Source organism: Chlorocebus sabaeus, chromosome 21 (assembly GCF_047675955.1).
Source record: "Chlorocebus sabaeus isolate Y175 chromosome 21, mChlSab1.0.hap1, whole genome shotgun sequence".
In the NCBI taxonomy this organism is placed as follows: domain Eukaryota; kingdom Metazoa; phylum Chordata; class Mammalia; order Primates; family Cercopithecidae; genus Chlorocebus; species Chlorocebus sabaeus.
In genome coordinates, this window is record NC_132924.1 from 105,261,152 (window position 1) to 105,279,496 (window position 18,345).

At 43.0% G+C, this 18,345-nt stretch overlaps 1 protein-coding gene and 1 long non-coding RNA gene across 2 annotated transcripts in view; one reads left to right on the forward strand and one right to left on the reverse strand.

Moving 5' to 3' along the window:
* The window catches only part of PLXNA4 (plexin A4), a 449,849-nt gene that overhangs the window by 134,775 nt on the left and 296,729 nt on the right, over positions 1-18,345 (reverse strand). The window lies entirely within an intron of this gene.
* On the forward strand, positions 1,557-5,138 carry LOC140709577 (uncharacterized). Its single transcript, XR_012090076.1, has 3 exons — positions 1,557-1,744; positions 2,204-2,412; positions 4,925-5,138. It is a non-coding gene; the product is annotated as an uncharacterized lncRNA (long non-coding RNA).

Sequence of the window (18,345 nt, forward strand, 5' to 3'; positions counted from 1 at the left end):
CACTTCAGGGTTTAGAGTTCTTAGGGAACCCTAAATGAATGGCACAGAAAGCTCAGATGGACCCTCCATCTACAGAGAGTCTGCAGGGTCAGACCTATTTCTCAGTACAGCTGGGAAGATCACTCAGAGATCACGGCTTAGAAAACCAGCCCATCTAGCTGGGTGTGGTGGCACACACCTGTAATCCCAGCTACTTGGGAGGCTGAGGCAGGATAATCACTTGAACCCAGGAGATAGAGGTTGCAGTGAGCCAAGATCGTGCCACTGCACTCCAGCCTGGGCAACAAGAGCAAAACTCCAAGTCAAACAAAAAGAAAAAAAGAAAAGCAAAAGAAAACCAGCCCATGGTATTCCCTTCAAACCTCCAGGGCTTGGCACCTGTGGGATAAGGTGTGCATTTCCAAGGCCCTCCAGCCAGACTGGACTCACTGAAGCCTTTGAGCATCTTGGTTCTTCTATAGTGAGGGGTGGTCCATCCACTACCTATCAAATGAGACCTGCGCACAGATGTTTACAGCAATGTTATTCATAATTGAAAACACTTGGAAGTGAACAAGACGCCCTTCAGTAGGTGAATGGATAAATAAATGGTGTGGTACATCCAGACAATGGAATATTACTCAGCTCTAAGAAGAAATGAGCTATCAAGCCATGAGGAGATATAGAGGAACCTAAAATGCATATTATTAAATGAAAGAAGCCAATCTGGAAAGCCTACATTATGTTATTCCAACTATATGACCTGGAAACTATATGACCTGGAAAAGGCAAAAACTATGGAGATAGTAAAAAGGTCTGTGGTTCAATGAGATATAATCTCATACCTGTCAGAAAGGCTATTATTAAAAAGACAAAAAATAACAGATGGTGAGGTTGTGGAGAAGAAGGGACACCGATGCACTATTGGTGGGAGTATAAATTAGTTCAGCCCCTGCGGAAAACAGTTTGGAGATTTCTCAAAGAACTTAAAACAGAACTACCATTCAACCTAGCAATCCCATTACTAGGTATCAACCCAAAGGAAAATAAATTGTTCTACCAAAAAGACCTGCACTCGTATGTTTATTGAAATACTACTCACAATAGCAAAGACATGGAATCAACCTGGATGCCCATCAACAGAAGACTGGATAAAGAAAATGGGGTATATAGATACCATGGAGTACTATGTATCCATAACAAAGAATGAGATCATGCTTTTTATAGCAACGTGGATGCAACTGGAGGCCATTATCCTAAGCAAATTAATGCAGGAACAGAAAACCAAATACTGCATGCTCTCACTAATAGGTGAGAACAAAACAGTGAGCACACATGTGAGCATAAAGATAAAGATGGGAACAAGAGACACTAGGGACTATTAGAGTGGGGAGGATGAAAAGGGGCTGAAGGTTGAAAAACTACCTATCTGGTACTATGCTCACTACCTGGGAGATGGGATCATTTGTACACCAAACTTCAGCCACATGCGATTTACCATGCAACAAACCTGCACATATAAGTGTTGAACCTAAAATAAAAGTTAAAAAAAAAAAAAAAAATCAGTGGTTTTCAGGGGTTGGACAGGGTTGGCGGAGTGGAAAGGGATGAATGGGCAGAGCACAGAGGATTTTTAGGGCAGTGAAACTACTCCATATGATATCATAATGGTGGATAGCTTTATTTGTCCAAACCCATAGAATGTACAAACCCATAGAATGTACAACCGAAAACTGTGGACTCTGGGTGATAATGATATGCCAATGTAGGTTCATTGATTGTAACAAAGGGAGCGCCCAGTTGGGGATGTTGATTGTGGGGGGACAGTGGGAGGAGGCAGGGGGTCTATAGGACCTCTTTCTGCTCAAATTTGCTGTGAACCTAAAACTGCTCTAAAAAATAGTCTATTCAAAAATACTAAGTTAGAAAACAGGCAGTATACTACTCTTTTATCATTCCCTTAATGAATACACCTACATTCAAATGTCTTTCCTTGCTCTCATACAGCCAAATCTGACATGCCCAGGGGACGTGGAAGAAGGGGAAGGAGCAGAACTGCCACCAGTACTGGGGATGCTGCAAAAGCTGAGGGACCCAATGTGGAGAGCCAGAGGTGGGGGAGGACGCACAGCCCTGTGGCTGCGATGCCCGCGGTGGGCTGGAACAGAAAAAGGTTGCTCAGTGAAATTTGGCAATGGACACAAACTCACTTTCTCTCTCCTAGCTGTGCTTTTCCTGCAGGGACTGGGCAAGAGCAGTGTGTGCACATGTGGGAGTGCCAGCAGCACCAGTGTAATCCAGATGTGCCCAGGTCCATCTGTGTGTGAATATGCAGACACACCCGCACTATTTATCAATTAGTGTCTGCCACTGCCAGTGTCACCAGTACTCTGCCTGATGAAGGACACTGGGCTGGACACAGCACACCCCAAGGTATTTACACTGTCCGCAGCAAAGCCCACTGGGGCTGTCAGTAAACATCCCCAGCATAGCCCCCAGGCACTGAATGAAGGGAGTGGGTCAGATAGGCACAGCCCTTGAGGACCCGGGCAGCTGCTGGCCAGTCTCTAGCAGTCCACCAAAAGAAACAGTTCCAGATGGTGCCTTTGAGCACATCCTCTGGGTAGCAGCCACTCCGCCCTAGCACACAAGACATGGCTAGATTTCAGCCCCTACTCAGCCCCTTAGCGAGGAGTCCTTGTGCAGTGAGCAACCTGCACAACAGTATACTGTGGCTCTGTGAGCACCTACACACACAGTCCCAGGGAAATGAGTGTATCTCAGAGATCCAGGAGACCCAAAACCAATCTCAGCTCTGCCTTACTTCACCAGCAGAGGTTGACCAAATAGATCAACCTCTCAGGGCTGCTGTTTTCTCATCTGTAAAATGAGAGGCTCCTTCTTGCTCTAACAATCCAAGATACATGGGAAATTGAGAGTACATTTCCCTTCCTTTCTCTGGGTTGCCCCCCTTTCCCTTCTTGAACTTGACCCAGCCCTTCCAGACCAGGCTAAAACTGAAAATCAATTTTAATTATAAAAATCTGTTTACTGTATCAATAAATCATGCTGGCCCGGCTTGGTGGTTGGGAGAAGGTTATACCTGGACCCAAGCTCATAAGTCACTCTCTCCCTCCGCCTTGATGCTCAGGGGCTGCCACCCCTCTGCTCCCTGCTCCAATATTCATCTCCGTCATGAGGCTGTGGGTTATTAACGATGTCCTGGGCTGATGGATTGGAGCCCAGATGCTCTCAAACACATTTTGCTGGTTGTAACTTGATTTTCAGTGGACCCTTTGACAGCAAACCTTGATGGACTTTTTCCCCTTTCCTTGGAGGGGGTAAAGAGGGGAGTGGGACTGTCCTTCAAGGTGGCCCCATGGCTGCATGTAGGAAAGAGCTGGTGGTACAGACAAATGGGGTGAGCCTGCCTCTCCCAGCCCACTTACTAGGAGACAGCACAGTGTTATGTACATGTCGGGTTCCCATGGCAATGAGAATTTTAAATTAATTAACTGATCAATTAATATTGTTGTTAGGGTTATTCCTTATGTGCACTAAGGAGAGAGGCACCATCTGCTTCAGATGGCGTTTCGGGGGAAGGGAGAGTTCCTCTGCTGGCTTGAGCTCAGTGGGGAGGCTGGGGAGGAAGGCGGAGATGCTGGGTCTAAGGGGTCAAAGCATCAGCAGACTGCCAGACCCTAGAGACCACTTGTCACTCATGACTCCCTAAGGTCAGTGGTTCAAGTTCACACAACTCTGCATAACACCACAACCCAAGGCTTGGATACAGCTGGGGGCGGTAAGCCACAAATACTGGGTGGCTAAGTGGAACCAATTTCTTTTACTAGTGCAGTCGAAGCCTCACTTCCTTACGGCATGTGACACCTCGTAAGCTTCCAGTGCTTTCTGTTAAGTCTGGACCCCTGAGCCTTACATCCAGGCAGCCTGCACAGGACCACTGAGGAAAACACAAGTCCAGATGAGAGTGGGAGGCTGAGCTTCTCCCCTGGGTACCCACAACTTTCCTGTTCTCCCTCATATCCACCGAGTTCGCAGAGATGCGAAAGGGGAACACCTCTGTGGAAAGGAACCTGGCGTGGCTGGCCCACCACTAGTGGGGTGGGGACTGCAGGACTGGCCATTCCAAATGTGTTCTGGCCATCCCATCCACACACACCACCACCCTGCACGGGCTTACCAGGAGGCAAGTGTCTGCAGCACTTCTACCCTGCAAGCCAGCAGCCCCATGGCATCCCATCAGAGCAGGCTGGGGCAGCAGCCTACCACTTACTAGAGACATGCCTGGGCTGAGTTACGAGTGTCTCCGAGTCTCAGCTTCTTCACTGTAAAGTAGGGGTAAGAAACCCTACCTGGGTTGTTCTAAGAACTTGTCACGCACTAGTTCTGGTTTGGAAGCCTTTACCCATAGCTAGAAGATGGAGTGGAGCTGACACTTAAAACCTACCAAATTGTCCATTGTGTGCATTGATTTTGTGGAGGAGAAAATTAAAAGTAACACCCCAGACGAGATTTTAGGATTGTTTATGGGGCATTGGACTCAAAATCAAAAGGCCTGGATTTGAGAGCTGACTGCCACATATCGGCTGGGTGATTTTTGAGAAGTAATTTAACCTTTCTCATCTGTCACATGAGATAATGGTGCCAACTTCAAGGAGTTGCTCGGTAGGTTCAATGAGAGATTATGTGGAAAATCGCTTGGGAAATAGCAAGTACTAAACAGATCCATGGCATCATTTCATTTGCTACCACTGTACTATTAGCAAAGATAATTTAGAGTTCGCCTGTATCAAGCTTTCTAGGGTGCATAAATGATAGTAACTATTAACTTCTTGATTCAGTTCTTTCACTGCCTTCCATTAAGGCACCAGAAGAGAAATCATTTTTCCTTTTTTTTTTGTTCATCCGCTCGTCATTATTTCAGATATCCTGCTGCACTCAGATACAAGACTGAAGAAGCAAGAACATTATAAAAAAGAAAGAATGAAAAGAAAGAAGAAAAGCAACTGAGCCCAGAGATGGATCCCAAAGCTGAAGAATTGGTTTAATTAAATTGAAAGCTCTGGTGCTTGTGGTAATTGTTATGAAGGAATCCATATCCCATCAGAACCCTCTCCCCTGGAGTTTGCTCCCTCTACGTTCTCTGCAGCAGGTACTAAAATTGCTTTTATCTTTAGGGAGATGCAGCCCGCAGGGCCCAGAAATGATTGTGGGGTCAACTGTCTGGTGTGGGACTTGGGGGGTAGTACCTAATAATTCAGTCCAAACCTGGCTTTGACCTTGAATTTCCCCAACTTACACCTAACTCATTTTTTTCTGCAAATGAGGCCTCATATGCCCTGGTTTGCAGAGACACTTAAAAGTAGGCAGCGCTTGCTTTTGTGGCCACTCTGCTACCTCTGCTATACACAGGGTGAGCAGGCTTTATAACACCACCTAAACCACAGGCCATGCTGGGCTCCTAATGCCCTGAGCTACCCCACCTGCTCTTTAGGTATCATTTGGCTCTGGGAAATACTATCTGTCCTCCCTGGGTTTTTTTTGTTGTTGTTGCTGTTGTTTTGTTGTTGTTGTTGTTGTTTGTTTATTTGTTTATTTAGACAGAGTCTCACTGTGTCACTCAGCCTGGAGTGCAATGGTGCAATCTCGGCTCACTGCAACCTCCACCTCCTGGGCTCAAGTGATCCTCCCGCCTTAGCCTCCCAAGTAGTTGGGATTACAGGCACCTGCTATCACATCCACCTAATTTTTGTACTTTTAGTAGAGGTGGGGTTTCACCATGTTGGACAGGCTGGTTTCAGATTCCTGACCTCAAGTGATCTGCCTCAGCCTCCCAAAGAGCTGGGACTATAGGCGTGAGCCACTGAGCCCAGCCCTGTCTTTCCCTTTTAATGCTAATAGAGAAACTGGATCCCAGAAGTAGATAAAATCGGCTTTTAAACGACGACAAATGCAATAAGCAATGGCAGGCCACAGGAAGCGGTTAGGTACAGTGAGTGGGAAGAGCGCTGAAGAGACCTGGGTTTAAGTCCCAACCACACCATATACCAGGTTCATAACTTTGAGAAACTCTGGGTGTTGAGTTTGAATTGTGCTTTGGGGTCAGCTGGGTCCTGCCTGATTGTCCAGGTTTCAAAAGCATTCTAAAGCATCTAGATTGAAACAGGTTGTTTCCACACTCTAAAAAACACTATTTTGCTCACCAATTATCAAGCATTTGCTGGGTGTCTATCCCAGGCTAAGTACTGTGCTATATTGGTCAGGTCAGGCAATGCAGCACCTTAAAAATTGAAGAGAAGCCTTTGGAACCATTATTCATTCATTCAATTGAGTGGTCAATTGGCATCATGAATCGAACAATTAGGAATTGGGTAGCAATATGCAGGGTGTGTGTGGGAAGGATCAGGTGGCAGAAGAATAGCAAGAAGACAGGATTGGGGTCATTTTCAGTCCTGGGCAAAGAATTGAGCCAGGATTCAGGCAGACAAGATCAGTGGGGTCCTTCCTAGGTATTTATGAATCTCTGAATCTCAAACTGAATACTCTGTGTAGCAGAAGCGAGTATATACAGACCCTAGCAGATGTACATGTGAACCTGGGTAGTCCCTGAAGAATAGGACAGGGCTCAGCTGCAGGTACTGTGCACTATGACCCTACCAGCCACACACATGGGTACTAATATTCTGGGCAGTTATCTAGAAGCCAGCAGCCAGTGCAGGATTGGGGTCCTAAAGGGCTTGGGGAATCCACAGACCACATGGTCACACCCTTAATGCTGAAGAACAGGGGAAACAGAGGTGCACACAGGTCCTAACTACCATGAAAAGGGATGGGTGGGAATAAGAAAAAGTCATTAGAAAAGAGGAGTTCTAAAATGGCTCAGAATCAAGAAAAAGTTGACTCAGTATCAATGTGTGGCTCAGCAGACATCAAATCCCATGATAAAGCCTTGTTTCCCTATGTTCACTGGGCTGGAACCCAAACTAAATCCAGCTCTAGGGAAAAAGAGAAGGTTTGGGATAAGCGTGTGTGTGTGTATATGTGTGGTGTATGTGTCTGTGTGTTTGGGTGTGTGGGGAGGAGGGTGAGCTGAACTTTAAAAATCCATCACAATCAATTATCACAACTATGTCCATTTTTCCAGCCTGCCAGCCAGAGTCAAAGACTGTGTGCATTTGAAATCTCCAACCTTTTAAAACATTATTGTAAAGTTGAAAGTTCCTAGTGTCTTTTGATTAAACATTGTGCTAGGTAATGACTGTTTTACTTCTTATTCTTTTTCACTCCCTTCAAATTACTGATTGTTGTCTGACATTAGGGCCCCATTTGCTCTTAGGAAATTAACAAGCCTACGAAACTTAATGAATTGAAGCTCATCAAATGTTTGGAAACTATAGCAGTCTTAAGATTCTTTTCCTTTTAATCTATCTCTCTGTGAAATGTCTCATTTTTTCCACATACTCACTTGGATTCAGATAGCTGCACTTCAGGAATTAGATTTTGAGTCTTAGCTTATCTGAAGTATCAGGGAGTCAGCTGCCCACAGAGGTGCAAGAGCTTGAGAACTTGGGTGGTTTCTCCAACCAGCAACATGCTTACTGGCTTTCTGCATAAGCATCGACCTGGCTGCACCAAGTGATTTCTACTTTCCATCCAAGGATGCCTTGAGAGCTTTAATACATTTGAAAAGACATTTCTAGGGTACAGTCTGGTCATCAAACAGAACTACTTCCATTTTGGAATAAAGTGGGCTTCAAAGGGATTAATCTTGTGTATGGGCCATGCTACTTGCTAGGGAGTTGTGAGCTAATGGTGGGCATCCTTGAATCCCATCTTATCTGGATAGTTTCTCCTTTTCCAATGCCATCCCCATCTAGCAGCAGACCATCTACAGAGGTTTCAGTTGAGACCTTCAGCTCTGTGAAGGGTAGGAATTCATGAAACCATCACAAGGCTTGGGGTCTGATTAATACATAACCACCCAAGTTAGGAGCATCCAGGAGCAAATTCACACTATCTCTTGCCTCTTAAGTGAGGAAAAATAATCAGGTAACTAGGAAACCCTGAGCAAATGTCAGTCATCGGTTCACCTTGGGAAGTGGGGTTGTTATGCACGTGTTTATGTTCAGGTGTGTCTGTAGGAGGAGCCTGATGAGGATGAAGAATAAAGAGCATAGCCCAAGGGGAACACTTTCCTCTCTGGTCAACAACCACTTCCCAGCCTTGGACAACCAACCACACAGTCTTAAAACCAGGTGTCCTTGGACACATGTGAATGGGGAGGTGGTGTGCCCAGCTCACAGAGCCCTCAGCTCTAGACCAGCTCTGACCTTGACTTAGTACATCTTCCAGCTTATCATGAATCTAGACACATATGCCCCAAATAATCATGGTAGAGGCTTTTTAGGGTGATCTACTGCTGTTAAGCTACATGGTGGAGCTGGGAACCACATGGCAATCCTTGGAAACATCATGCCCTCATCTCATGGTATTTAGATTCTCTGTCAGCTCAAAACTTAGAGCTCTGCCATTGGTTTATTATATGATATGGAATCTCGGCTCTTCAATCCTCGGAATGCAGGGAAATTGTTTTTTATATGTATTTGGAAAATGAGCGTACTGTGTAGAACAAATAACACCTCAAACCAAATGGAGGCTCTTGCAAGTCCTCACCGTAATAAAGCAAAGGAAAGAACCCGTGGGGTTTCTGCCCATGTCTGAGAGATGAATTCTGGCTTCCTTGCTCCTGCCTACTTCTCAGCAGCAGGACCTTGGCCATCAAGAGTTAACTCCATCTGACTCTAACGCACGCACTGCCACCCAGAACAATAAGCCGGGCAATGGAGAATCCTGCCAGGACCAGTATTGATTGGCTTGCTTGATTAGTTGGTTAATTGAATATCACTGCTTTCTAATATAATTAAAACAAGATAAATACTGGGGCTTTGTCCCGTAAGCAAGTGCCATTAGTGATCATGGTGCACACCGTGATTAAAAATGCAATAGACTGGGAGGGTTATTTATGAACTTGCCAGCCTCTAGTGCCACTCCATGGTTTGCAGGGCCTTGAGATACAACGTGGCTGGCACAGAACTCCCTAACCTGTCATGATTGCACTTGTCTCTTAAGAAAGTAATTTATTACACAGGGGAATGCATGCAGGTAAAACTACTTTAGGCTTGCCCCTAGCTTCTTTGCTTTAAAGTATCAGAGTGTGAAACTACAGCACCATGGAAATACCATGCATGACAGTTTCCTCTTTGCCTCACTTTCCTCAATCCCAAATATAAGACTGGCTCCCTGCCCACTCTGTGCAATTCTTTATTTTACCCTCATCCAGTTTCATCATGAGTTTGAAATTTTGTTTGGATCACTGGTCTGCTCACGAAACACTTATGAAAAATTACCTGAAGCAAGGCTAGTTGGAGTGTGGCTGGTGGGAGGGGCATGGGTCTTATTTACATAGGAGCACAGGGGATCACCCCCCACGCTGCTAAGAGAGAGAGCTAAATGCTTCATGTGAACAGTGTAGGTGCCTATGGACTAATCTACTCCCACATGACATCTCAGACTGCTGGTGCCTCCAAGAGGAGGAAGGCTGCCAGGCTTCCTGGATGACAGATCTCAGCCCTCTTTTCTTGGATAGCATCTGTTGCTTCCTTAGTTGACCAAGGAATGTTTGTGGCATGTCAACTGCTGGCTGTCCTGGTGAATGTGTGGTGTGGGGAAGGAGTATCATGTCACCTTTCCTGAGTCCCACTTATTGATGTCTCAGCTGTCCCTGCTTCTAGCAAGGGGACAGGGTAGCACTTCATTTAGGGCTGGTGAGAGTCTCAGTTGGCAAGGCACTTGGAATACCTCCAAAATGGGGGGGGGAGCTATATAAAAACAAAGTATTATTATTCTATTAGCTTGTGGTCTTAATATTTGGAAAGTGTCCACATGACACTGGACACATGTGTCCTCCCCCACCTCTGGTTCTCCACATTGGGTCCCTCAACCTTTGCAGCTGCCCCAGTATTGGTGGCAGCTCTGCTCCTTCCTATTCTTCCATGCCCCCTGGGTATGTCAGATTTAGCGGTATGAGAGTAAGGAAGGACATTTGAATGTAGGTGTATTCATTAAAGGAATGACAAAAGAGTAGTATACTGCCTGTTTTCTAACTTAAACTATTTTTGAATAGACTTTTAGAGCAGTTTTAGGTTCACAGCAAATTTGAGCAGAAAGAGGTCCTATAGACCCCCCTGCCTCCCCCCACCATCAGCCCTCCCACCACAGCCTTCCCCACAGCTCCACCAGACCAGGGAGCAAACATTACAGACCAGATGAGAGTGAAAGGACGCTGCTCATGATGCCTACAGTGGCACGGGACACCGCATCAGCTCTCTTCAGAACTGGGTAGTGTTTTGATGACAGGTTAGGCATGTCTGAAATGGCCAGCAGGATCTGAAGGTGCAGATGCAATCTTATTGTAGAAATAACAAAAAGCTGACCCAGTGGTGGGACTCTAACACATTGATTTTTTTTTTTTCTGCCAAAAAAAGACTTTTTTTTTTTCTGCCAACTGTTGCCCTTCCAAAAACATATCCCTCTGCAGGTTTTGTTTTATTTTTATCTTTTTCTGGGAATGTGGCTTCATTTTGTTGTCCTTTTCCCTGAGTGGCTGCCAGGTTTGGATGAACAGGAACACGCTGCTGGGATGTCTGATATTGCTATTGCTAGAGAGAAGAGAAAGGAATGAGGCAAACAGGAAGTCCTGCAGAGGGGAGAGGGAGCTGTCCCTAGTACATTATGGGAAGTCAGTGCTGAGGCCCCTACTTTTAATGGGAAATCACAAAGAAACGTGCTTGAGGGGTTGACAAGAATAATAAAAAACACCAGCATGCTCAGAATCCATTCGGTTCACCCTCAGGTTTCTAAGAACTAAACTCATCGTCCTAAATACTTACTTGGAGAGAAACCACTATATGTAAAGAGACATGTATATATGAAGAAACAAAGACATAGCCCTACCTACAGTTTTGTTTTTATTTTGCCATAAAATAAATGCTTATTAATTTCCATACCACATATGGAAAGAGCTGCCACATGTGAATTTCTTTTAGCAACAATTGCCATGCCTGTAACTCCTTAAGTTATGTGTACCACGGGAATAGTTTCCAAATAAGAACCCAGAGAGAGGGAGAAATTCACAGATAATAGCTTAAAAAGTCTAGAAATTATAGACCGATTGAGGTCAGCAAGAAGTAAGTTATTCAATACATCCCCTGAGGGCTAGAGCCAGACTTTCCCCCACGATTCCAAAATTACTTCGCAGTTTCATTAGGGTGAAAGGCAGTGCAGCCTCATAAGTTCAGAAAGTAAAGGCTGTTCCTTAAAATTTAGATGGACTTGCCAACCACTTAGGATGGCATTTTGACATTCTGTCCCTGCTCATCAAAGAAATTGCTCAAATTTGTGGGATAGAGGAATGAGAGCAAGAAGTATTTTAATTGCAATATTTTATGCTGTATATATGTCAATACCTCTATGAAAATTCAGGAAATCAGTACGGCTAATAAACCTGGCAGAATCATTTACAATGTGGAGGAGCTGTCCTCAAGTTCTGGTGCTGAAATACAGAACCAAAGAATTTTATCATTTAAAGTGCCTACACAATATGAATGAATGTTTTCTCCTAGCTCTGAGTAGAGTTGCTGCTCAACCATCTATGACCAATATAAAGCTGAACGAGTACTTGTTCCATCACTAGAGAATTAAAGAAAAATGTTTTTTGAAACTTTTCAATGCAGTGGAGATGAGTAGTACTGACATATCTGGTTCTTATTTTTTTCCTAGACACATAGAAATGGAGCTTCCTCACCCCTTTGCAGTTATGTGAGGCCATATGACTATCTAGAGTAATATAAGTAAAAGTGAAACGTATAACTGCTGCACCAAAAGACTGGAGTCACTGTGTGACCAGTCAGCTCTTTTCCCTCCACAGCAACAATAATATTGACCATGTTTGAGAGAGCAGAGTCACAAGAGGGAATTAGCCTAAATTCCTAAGTGCCCAACTGGAAAGGATCCTCCTTGGAAGATCTGTCAGATCCACGGTAAACTTTGAATGAAAGAGAAATAAAATGTTATATGTTAAAGTTCCTGAATTTTTGAAGCTTATCCTAATCTATCCTATCTCAATATACTAAGTTATTCATCTGGATGTCTAAAAAACATGACCATCACAATAAAACCTTACACTGCTATCAAAGACATCAAATAAATAGATAGGGAAACCAGGAACTTTAGTCACTTAGGAAAAAAACAAACAAACAAACAAACAAGAAACATACCTGACAATGTCCCCTCCCTCTACCCCAGTGGTGACTGGTACATAGCTTTATTTGGGAAAGCTATGAAGGAAATATTTCCAGAGGCTGAGGCACCTCTTTGGTATAGAAGTCCATTTCTCCACTGCCTTTTAAATGGTCAAAGAATACATATTGAATTTCTGATCATTAGAATTCTATGTATAGAGAAGCCAAGGTCAACATCACTGTCATGAAATGATGGATGTAACTATCAAGCAGAGGTCAAAGAGGATGAGGATGCAACAGAGACCATGGGATGTGGTCAACAGGAGGTCACAGGCTACCTTTTCAAAAGAGTAGCTTCATTGGAAAAACCAGATTACAGAGGGTTGGGGAAAGAAAGGTGGAAAAATGAAAGTAGAAACTCTAAACTACAGACTCAAATTATGTAGTGGTAAAGGAAAGAAACAAAGCTGTAGTTTAAAAGAGAAAAATAAAACTTGAGTTTGATTGAAGTTAGAGGTGAAAAAACAGACAATAGGAAGAAACACAAGATTTTGAAAATTTGGACAGAAAATCCCATGTATGCTTGAAGGAATTAGGGATCAGAGCACAGGTGGAAGATACTTGTTATCAGGAGGGGAAACACATGAGGGTTTAGGTAGGTTTTTCTTCTGCATTTCTCACTTGAGTCAGTGCATCAACACAACTAATTTCTAATGGCCAAGAACTCCAGAAATCTTGGCAAACACATTTTATGTCCTTCAGGCTTCCCTGCATTCTGTTAGCATCAATGCTATTTAACCTGCTCAATATCTCTTAACCTATACCTTTGTCTCCATTTCTACAGCCTTAAATCACGACCTTAATTTTGATGGAGCTATTCAAATCATGGCTTTACAAGTACATTACAAACTTCTCAGTTTCTCATCTGTAAAATGGAAATAAAAACAATTAATTTTTATAAGCACTGCTGTGAAGATTAAATTAAATAAGCCCCTGGCAGTGGATCACAAAAACTTCTTCCTTGGTCTCCCTAGCCCTGGATTTCCTAGTTTTTATTTATTCACTATTTTGTCACCAGAATGATCTGTTTGATCTGCTTGACAATCAAGTCTTGCATAGTTTCATTCCTGCTTAAATCAAGTCAGTTGGTCTCTATTATTTAAAGAGTAAAATCCAGGGGTTCTTTTAGCATGATACTAGAATATAGGATGATAAAACTGTTGTCGAACTCTTCGGGCTTCACCAGTCTCTCATCTCAATTTATGTCCCAGCAACATTACACTTCTTATAGCTTCCCTTAAGACACCATAATGTTTCAAAGTTTCCTATGACTTTGTAATGCTGCTCCTTCTGCCTTAAATATCCTTATTCTCTCTGGTTTTCTCAGCAAAATCCTATTCATCCTTGAAATCCTGCTCATATTTGGCCTCCTTAAGAACCTTCTTCATCACTCATTCTCCCTGTTACCTCTGCATAATGTATTCACTTCAGTTGTCACACTTAATTCATTATATTGTCATCTATGTCTTTACATGTCAGCTTTCAATAATCATGAATGCTTTGAAGGGCAGGCCATGTTTTATTTAACTCTGTAACTCTCTTTCCTAAAGCCATATCTACTACCTGGTAGGTATTCATCAAATGTTTGACAAATGAATAATTGAACAAATGCATCTGCCTATATGGAGCAATCATAAAATGGCCATGAAGATGATCCCTACATAGCCTTCATCTTCATGGAGCAGACATCATCCACTCTGAGTGATGTCTGTGTTTCTGGAATTGTTGAAAGTGGAAGCATTGGAACCTAACATTGGGGGAAAATATAATACACTAAGCTCACACTGGAAACTCTTTTTTTGGAACTGGAACCCTTTAATTCATGCCTCATTGGTTTTGAACACACACACATACACCTCTCCTGTCACTTTGTCTCCAAAATCATAACATTACAGGCTATTTCAACCTTGAGAATTGCAATCAGCTTTGCTGACTGACCTCAACTATGTACTGCTCAACTTTTCTTCTGACCCTGATTCTAGAATATAAGGGAAGCCATATTGATGAATAGCAAGATCCTCACTTAGTTATCTGCTGGGGTAGTATCATGCTGCATGGTAATTCAGCTTAGAGGCAAAGAGGAGATGGGAGGTAGATCAGAGAAGCTGATGGCCATAGTGTTGACTGAGAACCTAGGACTCCCTAGATGAGTTTCCTCTCCATAGCCACAACTTGCTATAAGACTTCAGCTTGTTTCCCCCTGTTTCTAAAATGGGGAGAACTCTGTAACACCAGCTCTCATCTATCTACAAAAATAAAAAATGGAAAGAGACAACCTCCAGCTTTTAAAGTGCTGAAGGGGCTTTAAGCGGCAACTGAAGTCCGGAAGTCTCACTTGAGGAAATGAGAACTTATGTTCATGTAAAAACCTGGGTGAGAGTGTTTGTAGGAGCTTTATTTATAATTCAAACTAGAAACAGCTCAAATATCATTCAACTGGTGAATGGGTACACTGAGGTTCCCCCATGCCATAGAATACTACTCAGCAGTAACAAAGGGGCAACATGGATAAATGTTAAAAACACCGTGTTGAGGGAAAGAAGCCAATACAAAAGACTATATATTGTGTAATTCCATTTCTAGAAAATTCTAGAAAAGGCAAAACTATGGTGACAGAATACAGGTCAGTGATTTCTAGGTACTGGAGACAGGGAGAGAAGACTGACAGCAAAGGGGCATAAAAGAATTGTGTGGAGTGACGGCAATATTTATATCACAAGTATAGTGGTACTTACACTAATGTGTGTGTGTATATATATATTTCAAAATCAATAGGTCTTAGAATATAAATAATTTTGGACTTACAAAAAAGTTCCACAAATAGTAGAAAGAGCTTCTATATCTCCTTCTCCCAGCTTTTCCTAATGTTAAGAGCATATATAGCCATGTCCTATGCTCAAAACCAGGACATTAACATTGGTACAATACCATGACCTGAGCTCTAGGCCTCATTCTAATTTCACCAGTTCTTTTTAATTTCTTATTCTTTTCCAGGGTCCCCCATTCCATTTAGTTGTTATAACTCCTTTTTAACATCATCATCTCTCATTTTTACCAAGTTCTCAATCCTTCATCATCTTTATTACTTTGACACTTATGATGAGTACTAGTTAGTAATTTTGTAAAATGTCTGTCAATTTGGGATTGTCTGAGGTTTTCACATGATTAGAATAAGTTATATATTTTTGGCAAGAATACCACAGAAGTGATATCGTGCTCTTCTCAGTGCATTTTTTTTTTTTTTAAGAGACAGGGTCTCACTATGTCACCCAGGCTGGTCTTGAACTCCTGGTATCAACTAATCCTCCTACCTTAGCCTCCCAAAGTGTTGCGATTACAGGTGAGAACCATAGCACCCAGCCTCCGTGCATCATATCAAATTCTCATGATGTTGTCAAGTCCTGTTACTGATGATATTAACTTTGATCACCTGGCGAAGATGGTTTTTGCCAGGTTTCTACACTATAAAGTAATTATTTTACCTTTGTAGTTAATATTCAGGGTCAATACTTTGAGACTATGCAAATATCCAGTTTCTCCTCAAATTGTTGCCCACAATTTTGCATCCAGTAGTGACTCTTCTCTATAATTATTATTGTAACATAATTAAAAATTTTTCTTCTTTTCTTTCACATTTTGAATTGATTTTATCTTCTAATTGTTTAAAATCTTTTTATTTTGAAGCAGTTATAGAACCGCAGGAAGTTGTAAAGAGAGTACAGAGATGTTCCACGTACCCTACACCCAGCTTCCCCCAATGGTTATATTTTACAAAATCTTAGCATACTATCAAATCAAGAAATTGACATTTCTTTAAAATGTGAGTATAGTTCTATGCCATTTTATTACATGTCTAGTTTCATGAAACCACCACCACAATCAACATCCAGAACTAGTCCATCACCACCATAAAACTAGACACTTAATATTGGTGATCAGATGCACATTATACCTCAGTAAAGCTGGCAAAAGACTGAAACCAAAAACCACCCAAACACTGCCAGGATCATATTATACTAAGCACTCTGTAACTATCAGCTCTCATACTGTTGCTGTTTTACCACAGAGATAGGCCAGTCTCAGAAACAAACAAAGGGGCAAGGGACCTCTCCTTTTGCATGCCTCCCTGATTGCTGTTATTCTGGATGGATTAGATGGAAATGAGTCACCAGCACCTGGGTCTAGCACTCCTCTAGCTCTATTGGAGTGACCCCAGGGCTGTCACCCCCATGCATGTGACATGTGACTCTCATGCATGTCAGCCTGGGCTTTCTTTTGCTCCCATTTTCCCTCTCTGCAGTGACTATATTTTGTTATTTGCATATACCGAGTGCATCTTGCTTCCAAGTCTTTTCTGTTGCTGTTCCCTCTGTCTAGAGTGTTCTCCTTGAAGACATGCAGTGGCCAGCTCTCATGTCATTTATTCAGAAAGAGCTTCCTGGGCCACCTAGTCTGAACTGGCCCCTCCCTGCAACCCTTAGTCCCAGTTTCTCTCTGTCATGTGACTCTGTGTTATTCCATTATAGCACTTATTGCTGGAAGAAGCTGTCTTGGTTATTTATTCTCTGCTGTGTTTATTGTCTATCCCTGGTCCCCTCCAGAATGTAAGCTACATAAATGCATGAGCATAGCCTGTTTGGTCCACTGCTGCCTCTCCACTCTGTCAAAGGAATATGAGTGGGGACTTTCTAAAACTGTTCACACCCCCAGAAGAGTTTTCCTGCCACCTTCCTTCTCATTCTCTCTCCTCTTTTCTTCTCTTTCAGCTCTCTGTCTGCTCCTGCTTCTAACACACACCCATTGAGATGGAAAATAAAGTATAGAATATCATTAGTGGAATCACAAGCAAACCCAGCGACTTCTTCCTACTCCCAGCCTTTTCTGCAATGACCCCCTCCTTTCCCACCCTTTCCCTTGGTGCCCTGCCTGTTGTTGATGGGTGCCTCCAGGAGGAGTGCCTACAAAGCAGGACTCTCCCTGAGTCGTTCCTAAGCAGCTTATTCATGAACTGCATTTAAGCTAATAGAAAAGGTTTCCCTGGAAATCTTCAGGCTTCTTGCTGTTCCCACTCTTCCCCTTTGCCCTGCTGCAATCTGGTTAGCCCTGTTATTATTATTTCTGTGGAATGGCATATATCCGTGCCATTAACTCTACATATTTCTAGGGGAAAAAGAATGGAGAGGAAGAAAAGACTGATTATTTATCAAAGAAAAGACATTTTTTCCTCTCTCTAGACAGCCAGGTAGATTTTCTGAACTCATTTCTGCCCTGGAAATGGGGCTCCTGTTTCTGAAATGAGTCCTCTGTGTTGGGGGTGGGCTCTGTTTTTATGGCCAGTGGGTAATAGCATTTTCTGATTTATGAATTGGCATCTGAGGGAGCTGCTGAGCCCCTAGATGGATTCATCATGGGAAGAACAGCCATATAAATACTCCTGTCGCATAAAATTATTGTTCTCACTTTGATTTTTAAAGAATTTTCTTTTGTAAGATGGTGGGATTGAGAAGATATCAGTGAGGAAGCAAGAGAGGAAGGAGTCACTTGGCCCCTTTTTCCTAGAAGGCAAACATTTTTGTCTGGATATTCTCTGGAAACACTGGGTTGCTTAGAAGTCAATTACTAGAATGGTTTATTTATTCAGGGAATCCTTGGCACTGCTTAAGTGGGGGAAGTTGGATCTCAGGAGTTTGACCCAGGCTCCAACTGGAATTTTTTTTTTTTTTTAACTGGTGAAGAAAAGGTCATTTCATGTAAGTTCCTCCCACCTTCCCTAAATCAGTGTGAAGATTCATTTAAATGCACCAGATGCCTATGAGTATCTGCACGGCACCAACCACCATGAAGGTCCCGTGAGGGCTGCAAGCCAATTATAAGCCCTGGTGTCTGCCCTGCAGGAGAGTGCAGTCTGGAGGATGAGTGTGAGGATGACTCAGTATAGGACACAGGCTTTGAATCACGCACAGGATTTCCCCAGGGAGATGAGTCC